Genomic DNA, 14597 nt, shown 5'->3' on the forward strand with positions numbered 1-14597 from the left:
CGGTGCATTAGTGCTGGTATGATCGCACCGGATATATAATACGGTTTAATTGTATATATGTCTTCCATCTTTCAGGCCGAATTTTGGAGAAATCCGAGAAACTAGAATAAAACACGATATTTTTCATTAATCTCGCCAAAAATTGAACGATAAAATTTATAACAAGGTGAAAACTAAACGAAATAAAAAAAAATCGAAAAAAGAGGTGCAGCACAAGGACTTCCCAGGAGGTCACCCATCCTAGTACTACTCTCGCCCAAGCACGCTTAACTGCGGAGTTCTGATGGGATCCGGTGCATTAGTGCTGGTATGATCGCACCTGATATATAATACGGTTTAATTGTATTTATGTCTTCCATCTTTCAGGCCGAATTTTGGAGAAATCCGAGAAACTAGAATAAAACACGATATTTTTCATTAATCTCGCCAAAAATTGAACGATAAAATTTATAACAAGGTGAAAACTAAACAAAATAAAAAAAAATCGAAAAAAGAGGTGCAACACAAGGACTTCCCAGGAGGTCACCCATCCTAGTACTACTCTCGCCCAAGCACGCTTAACTGCGAAGTTCTGATGGGATCCGGTGCATTAGTGCTGGTATGATCGCACCTGATATATAATACGGTTTAATTGTATATATGTCTTCCATCTTTCAGGCCGAATTTTGGAGAAATCCGAGAAACTAGAATAAAACACGATATTTTTCATTAATCTCGCCAAAAATTGAACGATAAAATTTATAACAAGGTGAAAACTAAACAAAATAAAAAAAAATCGAAAAAAGAGGTGCAACACAAGGACTTCCCAGGAGGTCACCCATCCTAGTACTACTCTCGCCCAAGCACGCTTAACTGCGGAGTTCTGATGGGATCCGGTGCATTAGTGCTGGTATGATCGCACCTGATATATAATACGGTTTAATTGTATATATGTCTTCCATCTTTCAGGCCGAATTTTGGAGAAATCCGAGAAACTAGAATAAAACACGATATTTTTCATTAATCTCGCCAAAAATTGAACGATAAAATTTATAACACGGTGAAAACTAAACGAAATAAAAAAAATCGAAAAAAGAGGTGCAACACAAGGACTTCCCAGGAGGTCACCCATCCTAGTACTACTCTCGCCCAAACACGCTTAACTGCGGAGTTCTGATGGGATCCGGTGCATTAGTGCTGGTATGATCGCACCTGATATATAATACGGTTTAATTGTATATATGTCTTCCATCTTTCAGGCCGAATTTTGGAGAAATCCGAGAAACTAGAATAAAACACGATATTTTTCATTAATCTCGCCAAAAATTGAACGATAAAATTTATAACACGGTGAAAACTAAACGAAATAAAAAAAAATCGAAAAAAGAGGTGCAACACAAGGACTTCCCAGGAGGTCACCCATCCTAGTACTACTCTCGCCCAAGCACGCTTAACTGCGGAGTTCTGATGGGATCCGGTGCATTAATGCTGGTATGATCGCACCTGATATATAATACGGTTTAATTGTATTTATGTCTTCCATCTTTCAGGCCGAATTTTGGAGAAATCCGAGAAACTAGAATAAAACACGATATTTTTCATTAATCTCGCCAAAAATTGAACGATAAAATTTATAACAAGGTGAAAACTAAACAAAATAAAAAAAAATCGAAAAAAGAGGTGCAACAAAAGGACTTCCCAGGAGGTCACCCATCCTAGTACTACTCTCGCCCAAGCACGCTTAACTGCGGAATTCTGATGGGATCCGGTGCATTAGTGCTGGTATGATCGCACCTGATATATAATACGGTTTAATTGTATATATGTCTTCCATCTTTCAGGCCGAATTTTGGAGAAATCCGAGAAACTAGAATAAAACACGATATTTTTCATTAATCTCGCCAAAAATTGAACGATAAAATTTATAACACGGTGAAAACTAAACGAAATAAAAAAAAATCGAAAAAAGAGGTGCAACACAAGGACTTCCCAGGAGGTCACCCATCCTAGTACTACTCTCACCCAAGCACGCTTAACTGCGGAGTTCTGATGGGATCCGGTGCAGTAGTGCTGGTATGATCGGACCTGATATATAATACGGTTTAGTTGTATATATGTCTTCCATCTTTCAGGCCGAGTTTTGGAGAAATCCGAGAAACTTGAATAAAACACGATATTTTTCATTAATCTCGCCAAAAATTGAACGATAAAATTTATAACAAGGTGAAAACTAAACAAAATAAAAAAAAATCGAAAAAAGAGGTGCAACACAAGGACTTCCCAGGAGGTCACCCATCCTAGTACTACTCTCGCCCAAGCACGCTTAACTGCGGAGTTCTGATGGGATCCGGTGCATTAGTGCTGGTATGATCGCACCTGATATATAATACGGTTTAATTGTATTTATGTCTTCCATCTTTCAGGCCGAATTTTGGAGAAATCCGAGAAACTAGAATAAAACACGATATTTTTCATTAATCTCGCCAAAAATTGAACGATAAAATTTATAACAAGGTGAAAACTAAACAAAATAAAAAAAAAATCGAAAAAAGAGGTGCAACACAAGGATTCCCAGGAGGTCACCCATCCTAGTACTACTCTCACCCAAGCACGCTTAACTGCGGAGTTCTGATGGGATCCGGTGCAGTAGTGCTGGTATGATCGCACCTGATATATAATACGGTTTAATTGTATATATGTCTTCCATCTTTCAGGCCGAATTTTGGAGAAATCCGAGAAACTAGAATAAAACACGATATTTTTCATTAATCTCACCAAAAATTGAACGATAAAATTTATAACAAGGTGAAAACTAAACAAAATAAAAAAAAATCGAAAAAAGAGGTGCAACACAAGGACTTCCCAGGAGGTCACCCATCCTAGTACTACTCTCGCCCAAACACGCTTAACTGCGGAGTTCTGATGGGATCTGGTGCATTAATGCTGGTATGATCGCCCCTGATATATAATACGGTTTAATTGTATATATGTCTTCCATCTTTCAGGCCGAATTTTGGAGAAATCCGAGAAACTAGAATAAAACACGATATTTTTCATTAATCTCACCAAAAATTGAACGATAAAATTTATAACACGGTGAAAACTAAACGAAATAAAAAAAATCGAAAAAAGAGGTGCAACACAAGGACTTCCCAGGAGGTCGCCCATCCTAGTACTACTCTCGCCCAAACACGCTTAACTGCGGAGTTCTGATGGGATCCGGTGCATTAGTGCTGGTATGATCGCACCTGATATATAATACGGTTTAATTGTATATATGTCTTCCATCTTTCAGGCCGAATTTTGGAGAAATCCGAGAAACTAGAATAAAACACGATATTTTTCATTAATCTCACCAAAAATTGAACGATAAAATTTATAACACGGTGAAAACTAAACGAAATAAAAAAAATCGAAAAAAGAGGTGCAACACAAGGACTTCCCAGGAGGTCGCCCATCCTAGTACTACTCTCGCCCAAACACGCTTAACTGCGGAGTTCTGATGGGATCCGGTGCATTAATGCTGGTATGATCGCACCTGATATATAATACGGTTTAATTGTATATATGTCTTCCATCTTTCAGGCCGAATTTTGGAGAAATCCGAGAAACTAGAATAAAACAAGATATTTTTCATTAATCTCGCCAAAAATTGAACGATAAAATTTATAACAAGGTGAAAACTAAACAAAATAAAAAAAAATCGAAAAAAGAGGTGCAACAAAAGCACTTCCCAGGAGGTCACCCATCCTAGTACTACTCTCGCCCAAGCACGCTTAACAGCGAAATTCTGATGGGATCCGGTGCATTAGTGCTGGTATGATCGCACCTGATATATAATACGGTTTAATTGTATATATGTCTTCCATCTTTCAGGCCGAGTTTTGGAGAAATCCGAGAAACTAGAATAAAACACGATATTTTTCATTAATCTCGCCAAAAATTGAACGATAAAATTTATAACACGGTGAAAACTAAACGAAATAAAAAAAAATCGAAAAAAGAGGTGCAACACAAGGATTCCCAGGAGGTCACCCATCCTAGTACTACTCTCACCCAAGCACGCTTAACTGCGGAGTTCTGATGGGATCCGGTGCAGTAGTGCTGGTATGATCGCACCTGATATATAATACGGTTTAATTGTATATATGTCTTCCATCTTTCAGGCCGAGTTTTGGAGAAATCCGAGAAACTTGAATAAAACACGATATTTTTCATTAATCTCACCAAAAATTGAACGATAAAATTTATAACAAGGTGAAAACTAAACAAAATAAAAAAAAAATCGAAAAAAGAGGTGCAACACAAGGACTTCCCAGGAGGTCACCCATCCTAGTACTACTCTCGCCCAAACACGCTTAACTGCGAAGTTCTGATGGGATCCGGTGCATTAGTGCTGGTATGATCGCACCTGAAATATAATACGGTTTAATTGTATATATGTCTTCCATCTTTCAGGCCGAATTTTGGAGAAATCCGAGAAACTAGAATAAAACAAGATATTTTTCATTAATCTCGCCAAAAATTGAACGATAAAATTTATAACAAGGTGAAAACTAAACAAAATAAAAAAAAAATCGAAAAAAGAGGTGCAACAAAAGCACTTCCCAGGAGGTCACCCATCCTTGTACTACTCTCGCCCAAGCACGCTTAACAGCGAAATTCTGATGGGATCCGATGCATTAGTGCTGGTATGATCGCACCTGATATATAATACGGTTTAATTGTATATATGTCTTCCATCTTTCAGGCCGAGTTTTGGAGAAATCCGAGAAACTAGAATAAAACACGATATTTTTCATTAATCTCGCCAAAAATTGAACGATAAAATTTATAACACGGTGAAAACTAAACGAAATAAAAAAAAATCGAAAAAAGAGGTGCAACACAAGGATTCCCAGGAGGTCACCCATCCTAGTACTACTCTCACCCAAGCACGCTTAACTGCGGAGTTCTGATGGGATCCGGTGCAGTAGTGCTGGTATGATCGCACCTGATATATAATACGGTTTAATTGTATATATGTCTTCCATCTTTCAGGCCGAGTTTTGGAGAAATCCGAGAAACTTGAATAAAACACGATATTTTTCATTAATCTCACCAAAAATTGAACGATAAAATTTATAACAAGGTGAAAACTAAACAAAATAAAAAAAAAAATCGAAAAAAGAGGTGCTACACAAGGACTTCCCAGGAGGTCACCCATCCTAGTACTACTCTCGCCCAAACACGCTTAACTGCGAAGTTCTGATGGGATCCGGTGCATTAGTGCTGGTATGATCGCACCTGAAATATAATACGGTTTAATTGTATATATGTCTTCCATCTTTCAGGCCGAATTTTGGAGAAATCCGAGAAACTAGAATAAAACAAGATATTTTTCATTAATCTCGCCAAAAATTGAACGATAAAATTTATAACAAGGTGAAAACTAAACAAAATAAAAAAAAAAATCGAAAAAAGAGGTGCAACACAAGGATTCCCAGGAGGTCACCAATCCTAGTACTACTCTCGCCCAAGCACGCTTAACTGCGGAGTTCTGATGGGATCCGGTGCAGTAGTGCTGGTATGATCGCACCTGATATATAATACGGTTTAATTGTATATATGTCTTCCATCTTTCAGGCCGAGTTTTGGAGAAATCCGAGAAACTAGAATAAAACACGATATTTTTCATTAATCTCACCAAAAATTGAACGATAAAATTTATAACAAGGTGAAAACTAAACAAAATAAAAAAAAATCGAAAAAAGAGGTGCAACACAAGGACTTCCCAGGAGGTCACCCATCCTAGTACTACTCTCGCCCAAACACGCTTAACTGCGGAGTTCTGATGGGATCTGGTGCATTAATGCTGGTATGATCGCCCCTGATATATAATACGGTTTAATTGTATATATGTCTTCCATCTTTCAGGCCGAATTTTGGAGAAATCCGAGAAACTAGAATAAAACACGATATTTTTCATTAATCTCACCAAAAATTGAACGATAAAATTTATAACACGGTGAAAACTAAACGAAATAAAAAAAATCGAAAAAAGAGGTGCAACACAAGGACTTCCCAGGAGGTCGCCCATCCTAGTACTACTCTCGCCCAAACACGCTTAACTGCGGAGTTCTGATGGGATCCGGTGCATTAGTGCTGGTATGATCGCACCTGATATATAATACGGTTTAATTGTATATATGTCTTCCATCTTTCAGGCCGAATTTTGGAGAAATCCGAGAAACTAGAATAAAACAAGATATTTTTCATTAATCTCGCCAAAAATTGAACGATAAAATTTATAACAAGGTGAAAACTAAACAAAATAAAAAAAAAATCGAAAAAAGAGGTGCAACAAAAGCACTTCCCAGGAGGTCACCCATCCTTGTACTACTCTCGCCCAAGCACGCTTAACAGCGAAATTCTGATGGGATCCGATGCATTAGTGCTGGTATGATCGCACCTGATATATAATACGGTTTAATTGTATATATGTCTTCCATCTTTCAGGCCGAGTTTTGGAGAAATCCGAGAAACTAGAATAAAACACGATATTTTTCATTAATCTCGCCAAAAATTGAACGATAAAATTTATAACACGGTGAAAACTAAACGAAATAAAAAAAAATCGAAAAAAGAGGTGCAACACAAGGATTCCCAGGAGGTCACCCATCCTAGTACTACTCTCACCCAAGCACGCTTAACTGCGGAGTTCTGATGGGATCCGGTGCAGTAGTGCTGGTATGATCGCACCTGATATATAATACGGTTTAATTGTATATATGTCTTCCATCTTTCAGGCCGAGTTTTGGAGAAATCCGAGAAACTTGAATAAAACACGATATTTTTCATTAATCTCACCAAAAATTGAACGATAAAATTTATAACAAGGTGAAAACTAAACAAAATAAAAAAAAAATCGAAAAAAGAGGTGCAACACAAGGATTCCCAGGAGGTCACCCATCCTAGTACTACTCTCACCCAAGCACGCTTAACTGCGGAGTTCTGATGGGATCCGGTGCAGTAGTGCTGGTATGATCGCACCTGATATATAATACGGTTTAATTGTATATATGTCTTCCATCTTTCAGGCCGAATTTTGGAGAAATCCGAGAAACTAGAATAAAACACGATATTTTTCATTAATCTCACCAAAAATTGAACGATAAAATTTATAACACGGTGAAAACTAAACGAAATAAAAAAAATCGAAAAAAGAGGTGCAACACAAGGACTTCCCAGGAGGTCGCCCATCCTAGTACTACTCTCGCCCAAACACGCTTAACTGCGGAGTTCTGATGGGATCCGGTGCATTAGTGCTGGTATGATCGCACCTGATATATAATACGGTTTAATTGTATATATGTCTTCCATCTTTCAGGGCGAATTTTGGAGAAATCCGAGAAACTAGAATAAAACAAGATATTTTTCATTAATCTCGCCAAAAATTGAACGATAAAATTTATAACAAGGTGAAAACTAAACAAAATAAAAAAAAATCGAAAAAAGAGGTGCAACAAAAGCACTTCCCAGGAGGTCACCCATCCTAGTACTACTCTCGCCCAAGCACGCTTAACAGCGAAATTCTGATGGGATCCGGTGCATTAGTGCTGGTATGATCGCACCTGATATATAATACGGTTTAATTGTATATATGTCTTCCATCTTTCAGGCCGAGTTTTGGAGAAATCCGAGAAACTAGAATAAAACACGATATTTTTCATTAATCTCGCCAAAAATTGAACGATAAAATTTATAACACGGTGAAAACTAAACGAAATAAAAAAAAATCGAAAAAAGAGGTGCAACACAAGGATTCCCAGGAGGTCACCCATCCTAGTACTACTCTCACCCAAGCACGCTTAACTGCGGAGTTCTGATGGGATCCGGTGCAGTAGTGCTGGTATGATCGCACCTGATATATAATACGGTTTAATTGTATATATGTCTTCCATCTTTCAGGCCGAGTTTTGGAGAAATCCGAGAAACTTGAATAAAACACGATATTTTTCATTAATCTCACCAAAAATTGAACGATAAAATTTATAACAAGGTGAAAACTAAACAAAATAAAAAAAAAATCGAAAAAAGAGGTGCAACACAAGGACTTCCCAGGAGGTCACCCATCCTAGTACTACTCTCGCCCAAACACGCTTAACTGCGAAGTTCTGATGGGATCCGGTGCATTAGTGCTGGTATGATCGCACCTGAAATATAATACGGTTTAATTGTATATATGTCTTCCATCTTTCAGGCCGAGTTTTGGAGAAATCCGAGAAACTTGAATAAAACACGATATTTTTCATTAATCTCACCAAAAATTGAACGATAAAATTTATAACAAGGTGAAAACTAAACAAAATAAAAAAAAAATCGAAAAAAGAGGTGCAACACAAGGATTCCCAGGAGGTCACCCATCCTAGTACTACTCTCACCCAAGCACGCTTAACTGCGGAGTTCTGATGGGATCCGGTGCAGTAGTGCTGGTATGATCGCACCTGATATATAATACGGTTTAATTGTATATATGTCTTCCATCTTTCAGGCCGAATTTTGGAGAAATCCGAGAAACTAGAATAAAACACGATATTTTTCATTAATCTCACCAAAAATTGAACGATAAAATTTATAACACGGTGAAAACTAAACGAAATAAAAAAAATCGAAAAAAGAGGTGCAACACAAGGACTTCCCAGGAGGTCGCCCATCCTAGTACTACTCTCGCCCAAACACGCTTAATTGCGGAGTTCTGATGGGATCCGGTGCATTAGTGCTGGTATGATCGCACCTGATATATAATACGGTTTAATTGTATATATGTCTTCCATCTTTCAGGGCGAATTTTGGAGAAATCCGAGAAACTAGAATAAAACAAGATATTTTTCATTAATCTCGCCAAAAATTGAACGATAAAATTTATAACAAGGTGAAAACTAAACAAAATAAAAAAAAATCGAAAAAAGAGGTGCAACAAAAGCACTTCCCAGGAGGTCACCCATCCTAGTACTACTCTCGCCCAAGCACGCTTAACAGCGAAATTCTGATGGGATCCGGTGCATTAGTGCTGGTATGATCGCACCTGATATATAATACGGTTTAATTGTATATATGTCTTCCATCTTTCAGGCCGAGTTTTGGAGAAATCCGAGAAACTAGAATAAAACACGATATTTTTCATTAATCTCGCCAAAAATTGAACGATAAAATTTATAACACGGTGAAAACTAAACGAAATAAAAAAAAATCGAAAAAAGAGGTGCAACACAAGGATTCCCAGGAGGTCACCCATCCTAGTACTACTCTCACCCAAGCACGCTTAACTGCGGAGTTCTGATGGGATCCGGTGCAGTAGTGCTGGTATGATCGCACCTGATATATAATACGGTTTAATTGTATATATGTCTTCCATCTTTCAGGCCGAGTTTTGGAGAAATCCGAGAAACTTGAATAAAACACGATATTTTTCATTAATCTCACCAAAAATTGAACGATAAAATTTATAACAAGGTGAAAACTAAACAAAATACAAAAAAAATCGAAAAAAGAGGTGCAACACAAGGACTTCCCAGGAGGTCACCCATCCTAGTACTACTCTCGCCCAAACACGCTTAACTGCGAAGTTCTGATGGGATCCGGTGCATTAGTGCTGGTATGATCGAACCTGAAATATAATACGGTTTAATTGTATATATGTCTTCCATCTTTCAGGCCGAATTTTGGAGAAATCCGAGAAACTAGAATAAAACAAGATATTTTTCATTAATCTCGCCAAAAATTGAACGATAAAATTTATAACAAGGTGAAAACTAAACAAAATAAAAAAAAAATCGAAAAAAGAGGTGCAACACAAGGATTCCCAGGAGGTCATCAATCCTAGTACTACTCTCGCCCAAGCACGCTTAACTGCGGAGTTCTGATGGGATCCGGTGCAGTAGTGCTGGTATGATCGCACCTGATATATAATACGGTTTAATTGTATATATGTCTTCCATCTTTCAGGCCGAGTTTTGGAGAAATCCGAGAAACTAGAATAAAACACGATATTTTTCATTAATCTCACCAAAAATTGAACGATAAAATTTATAACAAGGTGAAAACTAAACAAAATAAAAAAAAATCGAAAAAAGAGGTGCAACACAAGGACTTCACAGGAGGTCACCCATCCTAGTACTACTCTCGCCCAAACACGCTTAACTGCGGAGTTCTGATGGGATCTGGTGCATTAATGCTGGTATGATCGCCCCTGATATATAATACGGTTTAATTGTATATATGTCTTCCATCTTTCAGGCCGAATTTTGGAGAAATCCGAGAAACTAGAATAAAACACGATATTTTTCATTAATCTCACCAAAAATTGAACGATAAAATTTATAACACGGTGAAAACTAAACGAAATAAAAAAATCGAAAAAAGAGGTGCAACACAAGGACTTCCCAGGAGGTCACCCATCCTAGTACTACTCTCGCCCAAACACGCTTAACTGCGGAGTTCTGATGGGATCCGGTGCATTAGTGCTGGTATGATCGCACCTGATATATAATACGGTTTAATTGTATATATGTCTTCCATCTTTCAGGCCGAATTTTGGAGAAATCCGAGAAACTAGAATAAAACAAGATATTTTTCATTAATCTCGCCAAAAATTGAACGATAAAATTTATAACAAGGTGAAAACTAAACAAAATAAAAAAAAATCGAAAAAAGAGGTGCAACAAAAGCACTTCCCAGGAGGTCACCCATCCTTGTACTACTCTCGCCCAAGCACGCTTAACAGCGAAATTCTGATGGGATCCGGTGCATTAGTGCTGGTATGATCGCACCTGATATATAATACGGTTTAATTGTATATATGTCTTCCATCTTTCAGGCCGAGTTTTGGAGAAATCCGAGAAACTAGAATAAAACACGATATTTTTCATTAATCTCGCCAAAAATTGAACGATAAAATTTATAACACGGTGAAAACTAAACGAAATAAAAAAAAATCGAAAAAAGAGGTGCAACACAAGGATTCCCAGGAGGTCACCCATCCTAGTACTACTCTCACCCAAGCACGCTTAACTGCGGAGTTCTGATGGGATCCGGTGCAGTAGTGCTGGTATGATCGCACCTGATATATAATACGGTTTAATTGTATATATGTCTTCCATCTTTCAGGCCGAGTTTTGGAGAAATCCGAGAAACTTGAATAAAACACGATATTTTTCATTAATCTCACCAACAATTGAACGATAAAATTTATAACAAGGTGAAAACTAAACAAAATAAAAAAAAAATCGAAAAAAGAGGTGCAACACAAGGACTTCCCAGGAGGTCACCCATCCTAGTACTACTCTCGCCCAAACACGCTTAACTGCGAAGTTCTGATGGGATCCGGTGCATTAGTGCTGGTATGATCGCACCTGATATATAATACGGTTTAATTGTATATATGTCTTCCATCTTTCAGGCCGAATTTTGGAGAAATCCGAGAAACTAGAATAAAACAAGATATTTTTCATTAATCTCGCCAAAAATTGAACAATAAAATTTATAACAAGGTGAAAACTAAACAAAATAAAATAAAAAATCGAAAAAAGAGGTGCAACACAAGGATTCCCAGGAGGTCACCAATCCTAGTACTACTCTCGCCCAAGCACGCTTAACTGCGGAGTTCTGATGGGATCCGGTGCAGTAGTGCTGGTATGATCGCACCTGATATATAATACGGTTTAATTGTATATATGTCTTCCATCTTTCAGGCCGAGTTTTGGAGAAATCCGAGAAACTAGAATAAAACACGATATTTTTCATTAATCTCACCAAAAATTGAACGATAAAATTTATAACAAGGTGAAAACTAAACAAAAAAAAAGGCTTTAATGCACTTTTGATCCTCCTATTTTTCAAAATCTGAACTTTTGATCCCCCTATTTTAAAAACCAACTTTTTGATCCCCCTATTTTGAAAAACATGAAGTTTTGATCCCCTATTTTAGATTTTTCTAAATTTTAGTCACCGAACTCAATTTGGTCAAATTTTTGCTAATCTGTCAAGCTCATTAATGACGTAACAGTTTCCATGTTGACAAAACATTTTCATGTCATTAATTTTTTTTAAATCAAATATTTTAAAAGTATTAAAATAATAAAATAATTAATGATAATTAAAAAACAATAAAATAAACCTCTTTACATTATATAATAATAACTAAAAATCAGTAAATTACTCAAAGGAATAAAAAAAGCAAACGTTGGTTCCCAAATCATGACACCCTAAGAAATCAGAAACACAAATAATCACGCTCGTGTTAACATCCTTCGTCTTTGTTCGCTCACTCTCAATCGTTCATTGACTTTGTTCTCAATCGTTAACTTTTTTTTGGTAATTTACTGATTTTTTATTATATATATACATATAAAGGTTAATTTTACTGTTTTTTTAAATTATCATTAATTAATTATTTTATTTTTTAATACTTTTAAAATATTTGATGTAAAAAAATTAGGCTTAAATGCAATTTTGGTCCCCCTATTTTTAATATTTTGAAGTTTTAGTCCCCCTATTTTAAAAACCAACTTTTTGGTCCCCCTATTTCAATTTTTTAAATTTTTTGATCCCCCACCCTACTTTTGAGTCGATTTTGATGATGTGGGCAACTCTTTTGTGACGTGGCAAATGCCACATGGATACAACAATTACATGTCATTATTTTTTATTTTAATTTCAATAAAATATATTACAATATATTTTTATTGATAAAATAATAAATTAAATTATAATATTTGTTAAAAAAATAATCCTTATACTACAAGAAAAAAAAAAACCTAAATCCCAAACGAAATCCATCTTTTACGAACTAGTATTCTCCCTATTCGTCTTGCATATCTTGTGCCCCTAGCTAAATTAATTTCATTCTTCTTGCTGCAAAAAAAATATTATTCTCCCTCATTGAGTTTATATCTTTGTTCCATTGTTTCTATACGTTTTTGGTTTATATCTCTATAAAGATGGATTTTTTATATTTTGCTCCTACTTGAGAGGATCATTGTACTTGAATTAAAATTTGTCAAGTTCTGCCATGATAATCTGGGTAAAGAACAATCTCTTTGTTCCTCAATAGGAACATGATAGACACAATTTTTTTTTACTGATAGCTTTTTATATCTGAATGCTTATGGAGGAGAAAAACTTAATTGACGGATGGATAAGTAGGGATCGATTAGGGAGAACATGGAGGGGAAGATATTGGTTTTGGGAAAGATGAATTCAATTTGAAATTCACAGATTCAATTTTATTTTATTTTTGAAGCAGAATTCAATTTTAATACGTAACGTATAATTTAATTAAACTAATTATTTTATCAATAAAAATATTTTTTTAACGTGTTTTATTAAAATTAAAATAAAGAATAATTACATGTATAATTGTTGTGTCCATGTGGCATCTGCCATGTCATAAGTGACTTGACCACGTCATCAAAATTGACTCAAAAGTAGGGTGGGGGATCAAAAGTAATAAAAAATTGAAATAGGGGGACCAAAAAGTTGGTTTTCAAAATAGAGGGACTAAAACTTCAAAATATTGAAAATAGGGGGACCAAAACTGCATTTAAGCCAAAAAAAAAAAATCGAAAAAAGAGGTGAAACACAAGGACTTCCCAGGAGGTCACCCATCCTAGTACTACTCTCGCCCAAACACGCTTAACTGCGAAGTTCTGATGTGCTGGTATGATCGCACCTGATATATAATACGGTTTAATTGTATATAAATGACTACAAACACTAAAATTGGCCAAAAACAATAAAAACGACTACAAAAACTAAAATTGGCCAAAAACCATATAAACGACCTAAAATAGGCCAAAAAGCATAAACACGACTACAAACTCTAAAATTGGCAAAAAACTATATAAACGAGCCTAAAATAGGCCAAAAACCATAAAAACGACTACGAACACTAAAATAGGCCATAACCCATAAAAACGACTACAAACACTTAAATTGGCCAAAAACTAAAGAACGACCCTAAAATAGGCCAAAAACATTAAAACCACTACAAACACTAAAATTGACCAAAATCCCAAATATCGACCCTAAAATAAGCCAAAAACCATAAAAACGACTACAAACAATAAAATAGGCCAAAAAGCATAAAAACGACTACAAACACTAAAATTGGCTGAAAATCATAAAAACGACTACAAACACTAAAATTGGCCAAAAACTATATAAACGACCCTAAAATAGGCCAAAAACCATAAAAACGACTACAATCACTAAAATTGGCCAAAAACTTATTAAACGACCCTAAAATAGGCTAAAAACCATAAAAACGACTACGAACACTAAAATAGGCCATAACCCATAAAAACGACTACAAACACCAAAATTGGCCAAAAACCATATAAACGACCTAAAATAGGGCAAAAACCATAAAAAACGACTACAAACACTAAAATTGGCCAAAATCCATATAAACGGCCTAAAATAGGCCAAAAACCATAAAAACGACTACGAACACTAAAATAGGCCATAACCCATAAAAACGACTACAAACACTTAAATTGGCCAAAAACAAAAGAACGTACATAAAATAGGCCAAAAACATTAAAAACCACTACAAACACTAAAATTGGCCAAAAACC

At 35.9% G+C, this 14597-nt stretch overlaps 40 non-coding genes and 1 pseudogene across 40 annotated transcripts; all 41 read right to left on the reverse strand.

Annotated features, from left to right (window-relative positions):
* Nucleotides 1-202: 202 nt before the first annotated feature.
* Nucleotides 203-321, reverse strand: LOC123912207. Its single transcript, XR_006811097.1, has one exon. It is a non-coding gene; the product is annotated as a 5S ribosomal RNA (ribosomal RNA).
* Nucleotides 322-493: 172 nt separating this feature from the next.
* LOC123912227 lies at nt 494-612 on the reverse strand. The gene has a single exon (XR_006811121.1). It is a non-coding gene; the product is annotated as a 5S ribosomal RNA (ribosomal RNA).
* A 172-nt stretch (nt 613-784) lies between these two features.
* LOC123912131 lies at nt 785-903 on the reverse strand. Its single transcript, XR_006811007.1, has one exon. It is a non-coding gene; the product is annotated as a 5S ribosomal RNA (ribosomal RNA).
* Nucleotides 904-1074: 171 nt separating this feature from the next.
* LOC123912202 lies at nt 1075-1193 on the reverse strand. Its single transcript, XR_006811091.1, has one exon. It is a non-coding gene; the product is annotated as a 5S ribosomal RNA (ribosomal RNA).
* Nucleotides 1194-1365: 172 nt separating this feature from the next.
* On the reverse strand, nt 1366-1484 carry LOC123912165. The gene has a single exon (XR_006811046.1). It is a non-coding gene; the product is annotated as a 5S ribosomal RNA (ribosomal RNA).
* A 172-nt stretch (nt 1485-1656) lies between these two features.
* LOC123912500 lies at nt 1657-1775 on the reverse strand. The gene has a single exon (XR_006811385.1). It is a non-coding gene; the product is annotated as a 5S ribosomal RNA (ribosomal RNA).
* Nucleotides 1776-1947: 172 nt separating this feature from the next.
* Nucleotides 1948-2066, reverse strand: LOC123912545. Its single transcript, XR_006811429.1, has one exon. It is a non-coding gene; the product is annotated as a 5S ribosomal RNA (ribosomal RNA).
* A 172-nt stretch (nt 2067-2238) lies between these two features.
* On the reverse strand, nt 2239-2357 carry LOC123912133. The gene has a single exon (XR_006811009.1). It is a non-coding gene; the product is annotated as a 5S ribosomal RNA (ribosomal RNA).
* Nucleotides 2358-2530: 173 nt separating this feature from the next.
* LOC123912358 lies at nt 2531-2648 on the reverse strand. Its single transcript, XR_006811251.1, has one exon. It is a non-coding gene; the product is annotated as a 5S ribosomal RNA (ribosomal RNA).
* A 172-nt stretch (nt 2649-2820) lies between these two features.
* Nucleotides 2821-2939, reverse strand: LOC123912546. Its single transcript, XR_006811430.1, has one exon. It is a non-coding gene; the product is annotated as a 5S ribosomal RNA (ribosomal RNA).
* Nucleotides 2940-3110: 171 nt separating this feature from the next.
* LOC123912235 lies at nt 3111-3229 on the reverse strand. Its single transcript, XR_006811130.1, has one exon. It is a non-coding gene; the product is annotated as a 5S ribosomal RNA (ribosomal RNA).
* Nucleotides 3230-3400: 171 nt separating this feature from the next.
* On the reverse strand, nt 3401-3519 carry LOC123912329. Its single transcript, XR_006811223.1, has one exon. It is a non-coding gene; the product is annotated as a 5S ribosomal RNA (ribosomal RNA).
* Nucleotides 3520-3691: 172 nt separating this feature from the next.
* On the reverse strand, nt 3692-3810 carry LOC123911820. The gene has a single exon (XR_006810731.1). It is a non-coding gene; the product is annotated as a 5S ribosomal RNA (ribosomal RNA).
* Nucleotides 3811-3982: 172 nt separating this feature from the next.
* Nucleotides 3983-4100, reverse strand: LOC123912359. The gene has a single exon (XR_006811252.1). It is a non-coding gene; the product is annotated as a 5S ribosomal RNA (ribosomal RNA).
* A 173-nt stretch (nt 4101-4273) lies between these two features.
* Nucleotides 4274-4392, reverse strand: LOC123912339. The gene has a single exon (XR_006811233.1). It is a non-coding gene; the product is annotated as a 5S ribosomal RNA (ribosomal RNA).
* Nucleotides 4393-4565: 173 nt separating this feature from the next.
* Nucleotides 4566-4684, reverse strand: LOC123911844. The gene has a single exon (XR_006810757.1). It is a non-coding gene; the product is annotated as a 5S ribosomal RNA (ribosomal RNA).
* A 172-nt stretch (nt 4685-4856) lies between these two features.
* On the reverse strand, nt 4857-4974 carry LOC123912361. The gene has a single exon (XR_006811254.1). It is a non-coding gene; the product is annotated as a 5S ribosomal RNA (ribosomal RNA).
* A 174-nt stretch (nt 4975-5148) lies between these two features.
* LOC123912537 lies at nt 5149-5267 on the reverse strand. The gene has a single exon (XR_006811421.1). It is a non-coding gene; the product is annotated as a 5S ribosomal RNA (ribosomal RNA).
* A 174-nt stretch (nt 5268-5441) lies between these two features.
* Nucleotides 5442-5559, reverse strand: LOC123912501. Its single transcript, XR_006811386.1, has one exon. It is a non-coding gene; the product is annotated as a 5S ribosomal RNA (ribosomal RNA).
* A 172-nt stretch (nt 5560-5731) lies between these two features.
* On the reverse strand, nt 5732-5850 carry LOC123912548. Its single transcript, XR_006811432.1, has one exon. It is a non-coding gene; the product is annotated as a 5S ribosomal RNA (ribosomal RNA).
* A 171-nt stretch (nt 5851-6021) lies between these two features.
* On the reverse strand, nt 6022-6140 carry LOC123912236. The gene has a single exon (XR_006811131.1). It is a non-coding gene; the product is annotated as a 5S ribosomal RNA (ribosomal RNA).
* A 173-nt stretch (nt 6141-6313) lies between these two features.
* LOC123911845 lies at nt 6314-6432 on the reverse strand. Its single transcript, XR_006810758.1, has one exon. It is a non-coding gene; the product is annotated as a 5S ribosomal RNA (ribosomal RNA).
* A 172-nt stretch (nt 6433-6604) lies between these two features.
* LOC123912362 lies at nt 6605-6722 on the reverse strand. The gene has a single exon (XR_006811255.1). It is a non-coding gene; the product is annotated as a 5S ribosomal RNA (ribosomal RNA).
* Nucleotides 6723-6895: 173 nt separating this feature from the next.
* LOC123912364 lies at nt 6896-7013 on the reverse strand. Its single transcript, XR_006811256.1, has one exon. It is a non-coding gene; the product is annotated as a 5S ribosomal RNA (ribosomal RNA).
* Nucleotides 7014-7184: 171 nt separating this feature from the next.
* LOC123912237 lies at nt 7185-7303 on the reverse strand. The gene has a single exon (XR_006811133.1). It is a non-coding gene; the product is annotated as a 5S ribosomal RNA (ribosomal RNA).
* A 172-nt stretch (nt 7304-7475) lies between these two features.
* LOC123911821 lies at nt 7476-7594 on the reverse strand. The gene has a single exon (XR_006810733.1). It is a non-coding gene; the product is annotated as a 5S ribosomal RNA (ribosomal RNA).
* Nucleotides 7595-7766: 172 nt separating this feature from the next.
* Nucleotides 7767-7884, reverse strand: LOC123912365. Its single transcript, XR_006811257.1, has one exon. It is a non-coding gene; the product is annotated as a 5S ribosomal RNA (ribosomal RNA).
* A 173-nt stretch (nt 7885-8057) lies between these two features.
* Nucleotides 8058-8176, reverse strand: LOC123912340. The gene has a single exon (XR_006811234.1). It is a non-coding gene; the product is annotated as a 5S ribosomal RNA (ribosomal RNA).
* Nucleotides 8177-8349: 173 nt separating this feature from the next.
* LOC123912366 lies at nt 8350-8467 on the reverse strand. The gene has a single exon (XR_006811258.1). It is a non-coding gene; the product is annotated as a 5S ribosomal RNA (ribosomal RNA).
* Nucleotides 8468-8638: 171 nt separating this feature from the next.
* Nucleotides 8639-8757, reverse strand: LOC123912474. The gene has a single exon (XR_006811359.1). It is a non-coding gene; the product is annotated as a 5S ribosomal RNA (ribosomal RNA).
* A 172-nt stretch (nt 8758-8929) lies between these two features.
* On the reverse strand, nt 8930-9048 carry LOC123911823. The gene has a single exon (XR_006810735.1). It is a non-coding gene; the product is annotated as a 5S ribosomal RNA (ribosomal RNA).
* A 172-nt stretch (nt 9049-9220) lies between these two features.
* Nucleotides 9221-9338, reverse strand: LOC123912367. Its single transcript, XR_006811259.1, has one exon. It is a non-coding gene; the product is annotated as a 5S ribosomal RNA (ribosomal RNA).
* Nucleotides 9339-9511: 173 nt separating this feature from the next.
* LOC123911732 lies at nt 9512-9630 on the reverse strand. Its single transcript, XR_006810639.1, has one exon. It is a non-coding gene; the product is annotated as a 5S ribosomal RNA (ribosomal RNA).
* A 173-nt stretch (nt 9631-9803) lies between these two features.
* LOC123911733 lies at nt 9804-9921 on the reverse strand. The gene has a single exon (XR_006810640.1). It is a non-coding gene; the product is annotated as a 5S ribosomal RNA (ribosomal RNA).
* A 172-nt stretch (nt 9922-10093) lies between these two features.
* LOC123911763 lies at nt 10094-10212 on the reverse strand. The gene has a single exon (XR_006810668.1). It is a non-coding gene; the product is annotated as a 5S ribosomal RNA (ribosomal RNA).
* A 170-nt stretch (nt 10213-10382) lies between these two features.
* On the reverse strand, nt 10383-10501 carry LOC123912203. The gene has a single exon (XR_006811092.1). It is a non-coding gene; the product is annotated as a 5S ribosomal RNA (ribosomal RNA).
* Nucleotides 10502-10673: 172 nt separating this feature from the next.
* On the reverse strand, nt 10674-10792 carry LOC123911838. Its single transcript, XR_006810751.1, has one exon. It is a non-coding gene; the product is annotated as a 5S ribosomal RNA (ribosomal RNA).
* A 172-nt stretch (nt 10793-10964) lies between these two features.
* Nucleotides 10965-11082, reverse strand: LOC123912368. The gene has a single exon (XR_006811260.1). It is a non-coding gene; the product is annotated as a 5S ribosomal RNA (ribosomal RNA).
* A 173-nt stretch (nt 11083-11255) lies between these two features.
* On the reverse strand, nt 11256-11374 carry LOC123912341. The gene has a single exon (XR_006811235.1). It is a non-coding gene; the product is annotated as a 5S ribosomal RNA (ribosomal RNA).
* Nucleotides 11375-11548: 174 nt separating this feature from the next.
* LOC123912503 lies at nt 11549-11666 on the reverse strand. The gene has a single exon (XR_006811388.1). It is a non-coding gene; the product is annotated as a 5S ribosomal RNA (ribosomal RNA).
* A 1923-nt stretch (nt 11667-13589) lies between these two features.
* On the reverse strand, nt 13590-13692 carry LOC123911891 (annotated as a pseudogene).
* Nucleotides 13693-14597: the final 905 nt, after the last annotated feature.

This window comes from Trifolium pratense, linkage group LG2 (genome assembly GCF_020283565.1).
Source record: "Trifolium pratense cultivar HEN17-A07 linkage group LG2, ARS_RC_1.1, whole genome shotgun sequence".
NCBI classification, from domain to species: Eukaryota; Viridiplantae; Streptophyta; class Magnoliopsida; order Fabales; family Fabaceae; genus Trifolium; species Trifolium pratense.